The sequence below is a fragment of the Cyanistes caeruleus genome, chromosome 21 (assembly GCF_971803275.1).
Source record: "Cyanistes caeruleus chromosome 21, bCyaCae1.hap1.1, whole genome shotgun sequence".
In the NCBI taxonomy this organism is placed as follows: Eukaryota; Metazoa; Chordata; class Aves; order Passeriformes; family Paridae; genus Cyanistes; species Cyanistes caeruleus.
The window spans coordinates 5154137-5167848 of record NC_141721.1 but is presented as its reverse complement, the minus strand read 5'-3'; the positions used below and the strand labels follow the sequence as shown (position 1 = coordinate 5167848).

Here is a 13712-nt window from a genome sequence, read left to right as displayed (position 1 = left end):
GGGGCCTCGCACTCAGAGGCTCCTTCCTCTGGCTCTCGCCTCAGCTTTGTTTGGCGTATTAACCCAACGCGGCTGGATGACTTGAGAATAAACCCCAAGCCTGCGGAGCAGTCCCGGTTTCCAGCCTTGATTCCCAGCCCTGGTGCTGCCGGCTGGAGGAAAAGCATCATCCAGGCTGGGAAACTGGGAGCCTGAGGTGGAGGCAGGCAATGAGGCTGCCGACAGGGTTGGATCCCACCAGGGGTAGCCTGTTAAGGTCAAGATCTACAGCTTTCATTTGTGGAGCTAGAAAAACAAAATGCAAATTGAAGAGCCTGTGGGCTAAAGCAAAACCTATTCTTAAAGTTTTTGTCTTGTTAAGCAAGGAAATAGAGTGCCAAATAGGCTTTGTTAAGTGGCAGTCTAATTAATAATTTAAAATCTTGTAGCTGTCTTTCATTAGAATTTATCTGTACATCAACCACAAAATCAGTCAAACACACTCATTTATAAGTTAATACCGTTCCTGAATAATTCAACAGGCAGTTAGAGGAGGCCTCCATCCTCCCGGCAGGTTCTCCCCTCCCCGCCTCACCGTGGCCAGGTGTCCCTGGGCAGAGGGTCCCCATCCCCAGCATTTGCCCCAAACGTGGTGCAGAGGGGACATCCCACATGTGAAACAAGGGGACAGCAGCTGCTGGGGCACTGGGCTGGGGCCAAGCCCCTCTGTGAGGCTCCGGGGCAGCTGGTTTTGTCAAGGATGGTGGCAAAGCAAGGCTGTGCTGGTGGGTGGCAGCGCAGGCTGATGGTGGCACTTCCACCGCATCCCACTGCCAGGGAGCAGGCTTGAGGCTGGGGCCACGGCAGTATTGAGGCAGCAGGAGCTGTGCCGTGGTTGGCACCTCCAAGGGTGGCAGCTCCGAGGGGACAGCTTCACACGCGGTGCCGCACGGGCAAAGTCGTTTGCGGCGGGACGGAGGCAGCGTGGCCGGGCAAGAGCTGCGATTCCTGGGGACGTTTTGGGCCTCTTGCACTCCATGAGCTTCATCCGTGGAGTCACTGGTGGGATTTGGGGTGGGTTCTGTGCAGTGGGATGTCATTGGTGGTGTGGCAGTGGGTGACAGTGCGGGGTGCAGCTCCAGCCCGGCTGAGGGTGTCACAGCCTTGTCAGAGGTGGCCGCAGGCAGCCGCAGGCTGGAGTGCAACACTGGCGATGCAGGAGAAGGAGATTTCCAGGTCAAGGATGACACCAAGGTCATGGGCAGCCACATCCCTGTCCCTTCCATCGCTCATCCCATCGACGGGGCGTCCAGCCTCCATCCCTCCCTGCCAGGGCAGCAGTCAGTGGGCAGGGTGCAGGCGCAGGCTGGACTGCGGTTCTTGCGCTGGGGAGCCAAGAGCCCAGAAACCTTTCTGCTTATAAAAGTTTAATTTCCTAAAGAGCTGATAGGAAGCCACAAGCTCTCTGTGCCCGGTGAAGCAAGGGAGGGGGTCAGGATGCGGCCCAGGCTGTCCCTGCGGTGGTGCTGGGGGGAGAGAGGCAGACAAGACCTGGAGTGGGAGCTGGGAAGCGAAGGAGCCGTCGCCGCTCAGTGACCTGCACTGATGGAGCCCGGCAGGGTCAGAGCTGTGGCCACGCTTGGCTGGGTGTTATTCCCACCTTTTGCCTAAAATGCCACACCCGGCGCCCCGCAGTCCTGTCTGGGTGCTGGAGGCTGTGGGTGACACTCCAGGTGGCCTCCCTTAAAAACATCAGAGAACCTGCCAGGGAGATGTAAAAATATGCATTTTCCAGCGTGATTTCACACCCATCTTTCCCTGAAGCACCTGGCAGTGCTGGAGCCAGTGGCACAGGCCAGCAGCAAGGGCAGTGGGGCTCCATGGTTTGCAGGATGAGGCCACGAGTGGGATGTCATTGCCTTGGGGACAGGCAGGAACTTGGGCTGCTGGAAACTGCTGGAGTGCTGATGGGTTTTGACAGCAAGATCCAAAATCTCGTTTGAAGGCAAAAGCCAGGCAGGGAAGTGTGGGAGCCTGGAGGGACGTGGTGGTGGCCAGGTGTGACCAGGGCTGTCTTCCACTGGGGTGTCCCCTGCTCCTGGCAGTGTCCCTGTGGGGGTGTAGAGGCAAAGCCCCCCTTGCAGAGGAGTGACCCAGGACACGGCCCTTCAGCCCCACGTCACTGGGGCACCCCTGCGTGACACTGCTGCTCAACTCCACCCCACGGAGCTGCTCCAGTCTTCCCCAGACAGCCAAAACCTTGGGCTTTGTTTGCAAAGTGCAATTCCAGGGTTCAGCCACGATCAGTAGAGACTTGGCTTATTAAGAGCAGATTACGTTTGCAGAGCACTTTGGTGGAGCAGCAGCACCCACACCCCAGCAGTGGTGGCTGTTGTTGGGGTTCCCAGCAGGTTGGGATGGGTGTTCAGAACCCACTGAAGGAGGCTGGAGTCTGATTTAAGAGCAGAGGCAACAAGTGGGAGGCTGCAGGGAGAGCCATGAGGTCGGGAGCAAGCGGGATCCGGGTGGGATTTAGCGAGGAGAAGCTGGGGATGCGTGTGCTGGCATAGGCAGGGGTGCAGAGCACGGCCTCAGGAGCACCACTGGGATACAGGAGCATCCGTGTCCTCTCCAGCAAGGCTGCTCTGCTCTTCCGCTGCTATTTTGGGTGACGCTGCTCAAGCCCAAGGTGGAAGGAGCTGGCTCAGCCTCAGGATCCTCTGCCAGCAGCAGGGCTGGCGCTGTCCTCGCTCCGGATGTCAACACCACATCCCATCTCCCAAATCGAGGAAGCACCAATCCCACCGATCCCCCTGTACCATCCCTGCGGAACAGCATCACCATGGAAACCCACAGCCCTGCGCCTGCCGCCCGGCAATCAGAGGGGGGACACTTTTAGGAATATTATTTTTACTGATGACAAATGGTGGAGGCTCGGTGCTGACAAAGGAGATGAGCCCAGTGCTGGGCAGCTCCTATTTTCGCAGTGGCCGGTTTTTCTCCTGCTTTTGCTGCTGAGGACACGTGCCGATGGGGCAGCCGCGGCTCTGCCCGGGTGCTAAAGTGCGGCCAGGGCGAGCGGCAGATGCAGGACGGGAAGATGCGGGGGGCAATCTTCTTTGCGCAGATTAGGATTGGGGGTTATTAAGCGGAAAATGCTCCATTTGGTGTAGAAATCTCCTTTTCCTTTTTAACAGCATATGTGCCCGCTGGCTGCTTGCTTCCCGGTGCTGTTGGCACAGCGGCTCGGAGCCGGCACGGCAGCTTGGAGCCGGCCCAGCTTTGGTGAGCAGCTTTTAGCGATGCTCCTGCCTTGGCTGGGAGAGCCGTGACCCCTCTGGTGGCTCACGGTGCCCAAAGCTGATTCCTGTCACGGCTGCGCCTCTCATGGCCAGCGGGATGGGGTGGCAGCGGGATTTGGCCCTGGAGAGGCGATGGCACAGCAGGTCCATGATGGTCCAGCTCATCCGAACAGATCCCGAGCGTGGGGAGAGCGCGGTGCTGGAGCCGGAGCGTGTCAGAGGTTGCTCCACGTGCTCCCTGAGTCCCGGCATCACCATCACACGGGGAGGATGCAGCCGCTGTTTACCGGGGAGCAGCGGTGGGAGGGAATTTGGCTGCTGCTGCTCTGGCAGGGCTCCTCACGGAGCAGCCCTGCAAGTGGAGGGGAGGTGCCAGCGGCTCCGCCAGCCCCGTGTGCCGCACTTGGGAGCCGCTTTCTATTTTTTTCCAGCTGCATTTGCACCAGCGCTTGCATTGGTTTGCTTGGGGAAAGCCCATCCCCGTGAGCACGGGACCCCCACGCTGCCAGCCGAGGGGTGCAAAGCCCGTCCTTGGGCACGGGGAATGTCACGGGGGCTTTTTGGCCCGAGCTGACCCGGCTGAGATCTCGTCCCTGAGACCTTCACCCAGCTGGGTATCCCTGTGCGTTTGCTGTGTGCTCGCACCGGGCAGAGCCCTTCCGATCCCCGCGGGGTGAAGGCAGAGGGGGACAAAAGCTGCCGGCTGCATCCACCGCCAGCTCCTGCCTCCCTGAGCCTCCCTCCTTCCCTCCCCGCTGCCTGCAAATTCGGCATCCCATCGGGTGCTGGATACAGCCACCCTGCGGGAGGCACACCAGAGCCAGCAGAGGGGCTGGGATGATCCCCCCTAGGCAGGGATATGCCGGGGTGTTTGTGCTAACAAGCCCAGCGTATTATAATTTCAATGGAATTTAAAAAACAAAATAGTCCTCAGACAAACGACTCTGCAGTGCCTCTGCCAGGGCCTAAGATCTGCTGCTATCTATTTTTTAATAATTGAGGGTAATAAATATGTATTTCTTTCTCCTTTCTCTCCGTACGCCGCAGCTTGTCAGCTCCCTGCGTCTCTCCTCTGATCAGACCCCATCTTTGCCGCGCGGAAAGGAAAAGAAAGGGAAAAAAAAAGAAAGAAGGGAGAGGAAAAAAAAAAAAAAAGATTCTTTAAGCAAAAAGGATTAAAGCCTTGAAAGTAGGTCTGCCCGAGCCACTCGGCTCTTCCTGCTCCCTGCCAGCCTCAGACAGAGGCAGGGACAAGAGGAGCATCCCCAGGTGGTGGGATCCGTCCCCGCGGGGTGTTTTTGGGTGCAGAGCCCGGCTGGGCAGCGGCAGATCCCCCGGGGAATGGGGCTGTGGCTGGGCAGAGCCGCCGGGTAACTTGGCAAACCTCTGCTCGGAGCCGGTTCTGCTTCGGCGGCAGATATTCCCCGCTTTATTATTCCCTCTGGTTTTCAGATGGAGATATTGGCTCCAAGACGTGGAGGGGGTTTGGCGGTGGGGCTGAGCCCGGGCCAGGCTGCGGGACCCCCCCGGCCTCGGGATGCTGGGGCGGAGGAGGCGCTGGTGTGAAGGAGGCGGCTATTTATAGCTTCCCTCGGCTTTTGTTCCTTTTCCAGTAGAGCTCCTCTCGAAATAGAAACAGTGCCGACTGCGCGGCCGCTCCCGGAGCCCAGCCTGGATGCGGGGGGCACCTCCCGGCCCGGGGCGGGGGGATATCCCAAGCTATGGGGTGCTTTGGTCTTGGGCATCCCCCCGTCCTGCATCCCTTGAGACGGGGCTGCTGTGGGATGGGGAGTGGAACACACCCCGTGTGCCGGTGATGCCCGTCCCGACCCTGAAGGGGATGAATGGCTCTTAGGGGAGCATCTCCGTAGGGTGACAGCGCTGGGTGTCCCTTGGGAATGTAGGTGAATCCCTCGGGAACGCCCTGACAGGATCTGTCCCCGTTTTCCAGCTCAGTCGTTGCCTCTGCTTTCCCCTCCCAGCATCCAGCAGCACCCCCTTGCTCCCCGCCCCCTCCCCACTCCATCTCTGATCAATATAGCTGGGAAAAACAAAACAAAACAAAGTAAATATTTAATACGATCCAGGGAGCCACAGCGAGCGCTCCCCCCGTCTGTCTCCTCCAGCAGCCGCTCGCTGCAGCTCCCCAGCCCTAATGAGCCTGAGTGCAACAGGGATCGATGGCAAAGGCAACCTCCGCAGAGGGGTCAGGTCTGCCACATCCCCTGCGCTGCTCCAAGCTCAGGCTTGGCCCCCTGCACCCCCCAGGGCTGCCCGCCCTCCTCATCTTCCTCCTCGTGCCCCCTTTTTCCTCTCCTGTGTCCCCTTTGTTGTTTCCAGCTCCTGGGGGGGATGGAGGTTCTGCTGTTCCATCATGGCCACACGGGACATGGGCTGTATCAGCATCAGCTCCAGGCTGGGGGCTTCCTCAGGGTGTGGGATCCAGCATGGGATGAGTGTGTCTTCCCCCACACTCGGGGAGCAGATCCCCTATGGATGGAAGTGGGAGTCTCTGGGTGACCCCAAATACCTTAAGAGCTGCCTCTGGCTTTTTATCCAGGGCCAAGACAGTGGCTGTGTTTGTGGTGTGATCAGGTGTGCCTCCTCCTCATCCTCCTCCTCAGCCTCTCGCTCCTCAGCTGCATCCCCTGGTGTCCTCCAGAGACCCCAGGTGCTGACAGAGTTTGGGCAGTGCCAGTGCCAGGCTGCTCCTGGCAATGCCAGTGCAGGACGTGCCTCATTGCCCTCTAGCTCCACATGTTTTCCAAGTTTGGATGGTCCCTGACACTCCAATGGAGCTGACAGATTTCCTGTCACCCTGGCCCAGCTGCCCTGCTCTGGAGGGTCCCCATTGTGCCCAACCTGTGCCATAGGTGAAGGAGAGGGACCAAGCTTTTCCCCCAGCCAGGCATTCCATCAGCTGGACCTGTGCATCCCTGTGCTGCCTCATCCTGCCCTGGTGTCCCACAGGATGCAGAAGTGGCACACAGGAGGCAGAAATCAGGAGGGCACCAGGCTGTGCTCCTCTGCCACCACAACGCTTTGCAAATCTTTTTCCACGTAAAAGTCAATTGTCCTTGGTGGTGCCTGGGATGAACCCACGACTGAATTCCATCCCTGGGATGCGATGAGAGGAATGCCCACCCTGCCTGATGCCCCTCTTCCAGCACTGCCAGACCTCCAGCACTGCAAAGCCTCAGCCAGGCTGTGCCTGGGGATGGGAACTGCATTTACAGCTGGAAAACAGCCCAGTGTGCCCCGAGCACAGGGAATGGGCATCTCCAGCTCCCAGGTGATGCCTCTGAGCATCCTCCTGCAGCTCAGGGTCTCCCAGCAGGCTGAGGTGCCAGGGCAGGACTGCCCCAGGGAAGTTCAGCAGAGGGAGCATGAGCTGGGACAGCGGTGCAGCTCCTGCGTCACAGATGCAGCTTGTGGCAAAGTGCCGAGGAAGTTTTGCAGCAGCATTAGAAAATGTTGACATGTTTTTTGAAACAATTTCAGATCTGATATCTGCGCCAGATTGAGTTTGTAACCAGCTTTATTGTTTAAGCCTGCTGGGATTTCATCAAAGGCGTCTGCTGTTTACCCAGAACCATTTCATTGGAGAAAACAGCAAACAGACCTGCATTTCTATCTGATTTCACTTTTTCCTTTTCCTCCTGAATTTAAGTGCTTGTGAAAAGCATGGCTGATAAGCAGAGCGGTGTGGATAAATCCCGAGGACTGGCGCGGTGGATGCTCTACCAGCTGCTCCAGCTTTATTAATAGACCGAAGGCAGTTGCTGGACCAGCTGCTGGGTGCCAGCCTGGAGCGAGGCACCCGCCTCAGGGGCAGCTGGATGTCCCCAGATGGTTTTGGGATCTCCATCGCGGCAGGATGAGCCGAGTCATGACTCCTCAGGATGCCGAAGGCTGGGAAGAGGATCCACGCAGAGCTTTTTTAGTGCTTCCAGCGTGAATTCAGATTTAAACTGTGAGGGAGCCAATGCCTGTCCCTCCCCAGGGAGTAACCCCAGCAGGCAATGTGCTCTGTCACTCCATGACAAGCCAGGCCGAGGCAATGCAGCCACGGGAAGCAGAGAAGGATGAAGGAGAAACCAGACTAGAAAGGGGCTTGGTGTAAAACTGCATCAATCCTTCTCTTACATCCCTGGGGAATTCAGTGGCTGCCAGCCTGGCTCTGTCTTTTGCCCATTGCTGGCCTTGGAAACACATTGGAGAGGAGGATTTGGAGCTTGAGAGAGAGCCCAAGAGGCTTTTACAAGGAGCTGACCTGGGGGTTGCAGCCCCCTCTGCCACTGACTGTTTTGCTCCAGGCATCTTCCCACGGTTGCATCCTGGTCACCCATCACCAGCATTGTTTTCTCCAGGATTTGGCATCTCCCTCACTTGGAAATGGCCTTGGTGGCTGTTCCCACTTTTCCTGGCTTTGGGGACAGAGGCACAACAGGCTGGAGTTGGTGGAGTACATCCCACTGCCTTTCCCCGAGTCCCTTCGGCATCTCCCAGCTGTCCCAGGTGCTGGCACTCCCTGGGCAGGTGGTGACAGTGGCACCTCGCTGCCACTGCGAGGGCTTGTCTTGCCCATCGATCACACCTGCACGGTGACAATGTAATTTTTATCTCCAGTTGTTTATTTCTCAGACAGAACTACTTGTAAATTCCAAGAAGAATATATATCCCTGTGCGTGACAGATCCAGCACATGGCGATTAATCTGCCCTCTTAAGACCTGAATACAAAAGTGTCCCAATGTCACTCCTAGATGGGGTGTCAAGCCCTGGGGCAGCACTTTGGGGATATGCAGGGGCCTGGTGGCAGAACGTGCCCAGCTCCAGGTGATGCTTCCCAAATACTTATTGCACTTCCTACCAGCTCTGCTGATCCCTGACTGATATTCCAGCTCTCTAGACTCAGGCTCCAGCTCCTCTTTTTTGGGAGGTTTATGCAAATAGGGCTTTTTTATTTTTTTTTATTTTTTTTTTTAATTCCTCACCGCTGCTGCTCTGCTGTGCCCCAGATAGCAGAAGTGCTGAGGACAGGTGTTTGCATCAGGTCCTGCGGCACCCGCGTCCTGCCTGGCTGAGGGGAGGAGGGATGTGCCGAGGGGATATCCCGGGGGGAAAAGGACAGGGAGCATCCAGCAGAGGCCAAGGATGGAGAGGGGAAGCTCCTTTAATGGCTGCACTGTGCTAGTGAGGATGGGCATTGATGGCAGTGCAGGTCTGTTCCAAGCCCAAGCATGGCTCTGTCCCCCATGAGGGGCAGGACAGGGATTGTGGGGTGCCAGTTTGGGCTCTGCAGCATCCCACAGCCCCAGTGGCAACACCCTCTGTGTCATAAAGCCTCTTATTTACAACATCCTACTCGGGAGCATCTGGGAAGCGAAGCGCGTCATTTCCAGAGAGAGCAAAAATGCTGCATATTTCAGTGTCTTTTGAATTTTTTAGGTTTCCCTGAACTGTGCTAATGGGTTGGTGGTGGTGGGGGGGAGGTGAGGGCCCAGCCCAGCTCCCGGCCTGCCTTGCTGCTCCGCCACGCGGCCATCACTGCATTGCTGCTCTTAAAATATTCAGTGCTGTTGGCCACAATTTCACAGCGGGTCAAAGCGCGCCGAGCCAGCAAGAAGGAGGGAAAGTGTGACAACGAGATTAACCCCGGCCCGGCAGGCCCTGGCCGTGCTCGGCAGGCTGAGCACGATGTGCTGCAGCCACCTGGTCCCAGGGGACCAGCAGCGAGTCCAAAGGGGCCACGACACCCAAAATCCCTCTGGTTGCCCAATCTTGCTGAGTCGGTGGCATCACCTGCAGAATGGTGAAGGGACACTGAGAGCATCCAGAGTCCTGCTGGGAGGACCGAGCTTCCCCTCCTTCTCCAAGCTGCTGCAAGGCAGATGCAGTGGGATGAGGAGCTGAGGATACCCCCAGGTCTTGGGGACATTGCTGAGAGCCCTCAGTGCTTTTCATGGTGGAGCAGCAGATTTACAATGCAAAGGAGCAGCTGCTCGAGCTGTGTTTGCTGACAGGGATTTAGTAATCCTGTCGTCAGTCAGCCCAGAGTTTGCTCTCGGAGTCACTGCCTTTGGCTTCTCCAAGAAAACTTCTGAGGCTGGGGGAAAGAAGTGAAGCAAAGCACGTGGGCTGTGCCCACCGTGCAAGGGGGATGGTGGCTGGTGGCTGTGACTCTGTGTGGAGCCTGGGGTGGATGAGGGATGCTGCCACAGGGAGAAGGTGTGTGCCAGGCTCAGTCCTGGAAGCCACGTGTTGTTCAGAAGCTGGAGACCCCTAGGAGCCGCCTGTTGGATGGACTGCACCCCCGTGGGTTGGGATACCTTGCATGGCCAGCTTGGCTGAGGCTTGGTCTTGTGTCTCCTGTACTTTCCTTGGATTCCTGGTGGCGTGCCACGACTTCAGAGCTCGCCCCCAGCAGCACGGATGACTGCGCATGCAGGCGTGGTGTCACCTGCAGCAAGTGCTGCAGCTGATGGATGCTCTCCTGGGGTTCTGAGGGCACTGTGGCTGATTTATCAGCGTGTCTCCAGGGGTCAGGGTCATGCCACTGGTCTCCCTGGACCAGAGGTGGCTGCTGGGTTGGGTGTTCTGGCAAGGAGCTGGCAGCACTGTGACCATCCCGCTGTCCCAGGCAGCCACCTCCAACCCGAAGGCAACCAGCCCTGTGGTGACACCTCTGTCACTGCCTCATCCCCAGACACACCCACTCATTGCCAAAATCACCTTCCCAAGGGTGCAGGAGTGCATTGGTGAGTCTGCTAAGCTTGGGGCTGGACCAGCAGTGCCCTCCTTGAGCCAGCCCCGTGGTTGCCCTCCTGCACCCTGTGCCGGCGGCAAGCCAAGCTCTTCTCCCTAATTCTCCTTCATCCCTGTTAATGTACCACCAGATGTTCTCATTATCCATTTAAACATATAATCCTCCCCCGAATCCTGCTAAGCTCCTGGCCTCCCTGATACCTCATGGCAGTGCGTTCCACAGGTTAATTATGCATTTTTAATTAATCACCAAGCAGAGAATGACCCATGAATAAGGGATATGAAGATCCTTCAACTGGGAATAGTTGGCAAATTGTCCCCAGGCGGGGCCATGCCGGTGTCATGGTCTCCTTGAATAACAGGACTAGCTCTAAAAATTCCTGGGTTTTGGATCTGACATGAGTGGAGGTTGTGACAGAGCTGTGCCTGTGTGGATGGGACCCCTCCTGTGCCTCGTGTCCCCCTCCAAATGGGGAGGAACCACATCCCCAGCAGAGCTATCTGTGTCCCACCTGGAAGTGATGGAGCGAGTGCAGGGAGGAGGAGGAGGAGGAGGAGTGAGGCAGGGAGGGGAAAAAAAAAAAATCACATGTTGTTTTAAAAAGGCTTTTTTGACTGAATGCTGAATAGGGTTTGGGAAAATTGCCTTAAAGGCCTGTTCTCTGCAGGGACGGAGCTTTTCATGGAGCAGGAGTATTCTGAAACTTAATTGCACATTTGCACGGGCTAGTGTTTTTATTTCTCTCAGGTCTCTGAGGTGGTCTTTGAAGATTGCTGTCTCTCTGTAATGGTTTTCTTTATCTCAAATAAATTCCGCACACCTGCGAGGTGGAGCTGCTTGAAAGAAATTATGTCGGAATTGGCTCTCGATTTAATAAATCTGCAAATGGAACTGGGATGCAGAGAGGCGAGGTGGTTGGTGGGGCTGGCTGCACCTCCTCCCTGCTCCCCACCTCTCCTCTCCTTTCCCTTCTCCACCAGCCTGCTCTCGGCCTCCCCACAGGCCAGGAAGAGTGTGGGGCTGGGCAAAGCAAGTCCAGATCCTGCCTTTTCCCCCTGTCAGCCACTGCTGGCACATCTGAGGGGGCTCCAGCTGAATGTCTGGCAGTGCAGACCCCTCTAATGCCCGCCTGGCTGCCTCCTCCAGAAGCGTGCTACCCTGGCACAAACCCATCTGCTCTTCCAAAAGTTGCCATTACGACCCCAGGATGTAAAGGCTCACTTGATGGAGATGGCACTACAAGCTGGATGCCCAAGGGGTATTCCCAAGGAATGTCCTAAGGATCCTCCTCCAGGGCAGCCCGATGCCTTTACCTTTCCTGCCCTCAGTTTGGAGCTGTGGTTTGCCCCAGCAGCTCCTCCTGTAGCCGCCCATCCCACGCTGCCACCGTTTCTCCTTCTCCAGGAATCGGTTCTGCGGCTCCCCAGCTCACCAGGGAACGTTTAGCCAGCGCTCCATTTTGGAAGCAGCGGAGAAAAGCCTGCAGCAGGGCTGTGTGCCGCTGCAGCAGGCAGCCACAAATCCCCGGGCAGCCGGGGCAGCGTGTGCCGGGCAGCCCCGGCTGCTGTCAGGCGGAGAGGGATGGGCGGCCGCGGGAGTACACAGACAGGTTAATGGCAGCCGTGGATGCTGCACAATTGGATTTCACCTCCCCGCTTCTTAAGGAATCAGCAGCTCTCCCTTGCTCAGAAATCCGGCTGTGCCCCTCTTCCCGTGAGCCTCGGGATGAACTGTTCCCCGTTGGAAGCTCACCAAGGGCCGTTTCAAACCCTCCCCAGACACGAGGTTGCCCGTGTCACCTCCTGTGCAAGCCCCAGCTGCTCAGGCTTCAGGTGGACAAGGCGCCGGGAGATTTTATTGCATTGCTGGATTTTGTTCCACTCTGTTATTCGCCACGATTGAATTTGCTGCCGTGGAGGCAGGAGCCGGCGCAGCCGGAGCTCCCTCGCTGCCCGCGCCGCTCCGGTGGGACCGTGACCTTGTCTGGGTGTCTCACTTAGCCCTCAGCTGGGTAATTCCGTGCTGGTGTGGGAGCTGGGCGTTCGTCTGCCTCCCACTGAGCATCCCGGCGTGGTCCCGCTCCCTTGGCTGAGCCAAATGCTCTCTCTGCTCCACTTTTAAGCGTTGACCTTGGAAATGCTTTCAGGGAAAGCATCTGCCTACCCAGCTCTCTCCTGTCTTTCCTACCTGATTATGTCCCTCTGTCCTCGTCTCCCTGGGCAGCTGCTGAGGTTTCAGTGCTCTGGGTATCACCACAGTGCCTGAACCCCTGTGCGAAGCATTCCCAAGTTTTAGTCACACTTGCTGGTTCATGGTGTCAGCTGGGAAACAGCATCTCATCCTCCTCCTACCCTGCTCTTGCACTTACGTAAAAAGCACCTCACTTTCCTGAAAATGTAGTTTCTTGGCTCATTTTCTCTTTGGACAGAAAGCAGAGTGGCAGCAGAGCTGGCAGCATCCCACCTTTCAGTGCAGGTGGCCTTGGATCAGTGCAATCCTGTGTGGTGGCACCAACGCCACACCAGCACGAGACCTGACCCCAGCCCTTAACAGGGACACAGAGCCATTCCCAGTGTGTTGGGAGATGCAGCTGTGAGGGGTCAGTGTGCAGAGCCATCCAGGGAGGCTGTGGAGGTCTCGTTCTCTCTGTGTGGACAGTGACAGCTCTCCTTCCCCACCAGCTGCACCATCGCCTCTGCCCCATGATTGGATTAGGGGGCTGTAACCCACCCCCTCCCGCCCGGTCCCCGGCGCGCCGGGCTCAGATGCTGAACTCGAGAGCCATAATTTAATAAGTCTCAGGCAGACAGTGCTCTGATAGCCATCGGGATCTCTCGCCTCTTCCCTGCCCAGCCATGCACTGATTTATGCTGCCAGGTGATGGCTGGGATTTTGCCTGGGATTTGTGGTCTTCTGGGATGATCTTTCCCCCAAAGCAAGAAGCTTGTGGGGTGGGCTGGGAGCAGGAGTGGGGCCACGCAGGCTGGGGTGAGCGTGGTGCTCACGTTTCACCAGGTTGACCCTTTATTTGAGGAGGAAGGAGAGGTGGGGGACAGAGGGACCCCGTTCCTCACAGCAGCAGCTGCTCTCAGGCTGCCTGGGCACAACGAGTTAAAAGTTGTAATTAGTAAAGTGCTGACGATGGAAAGGTGGGGTGGAAGCAAGCAGCACTAAATGAATCCTGAAAGGTTATTCCAATAAGCAGCAGCGCAGTTTCCAGCTGTGCTCACTTTCCTGGGAGCTGGGGGACGAGGGATGGCATCCAGGGCAGGAGACACCAGGTGGGATGAGGGATGGTGCTGGGGGATGCTCAGGTGCCAGCGATGCCTGCTGGAGTGGAAAATATGGCAGGGGAATTAAAGTAGGAGGTGGGGACAGGCCACCACATCCCAGGGACGCTCATCCAGGGGTGTGGTGGGTGACTCCTGCCCGTTCTGTGTCCCCAGTGGCTTTTCCACATAGTCCAAACCCTGTCACAGGCGTGGAGCCCCGTGCCCCATGTGCACGGGGAGGGGTTTGGGGATGGTGTGAGCCACGCTGCTGTGGCAGGGAATCCTTGAGATGTGGAGAGTGGTCCTTCAGCTGCAGGGGGGGCTGCAGGGGAGGAGGATCCCGGGAAAGGCGTTGTTCTTCCAGCTGAGCAGGCAGAGCCCGGGCAGGCGCA

At 57.4% G+C, this 13712-nt stretch overlaps 1 protein-coding gene across 1 annotated transcript in view; it reads left to right on the top strand.

Moving 5' to 3' along the window:
- The window catches only part of RTN4RL1 (reticulon 4 receptor like 1), a 29554-nt gene that overhangs the window by 995 nt on the left and 14847 nt on the right, over positions 1 to 13712 (top strand). The gene's annotated exons all lie outside the window — the stretch shown is intronic.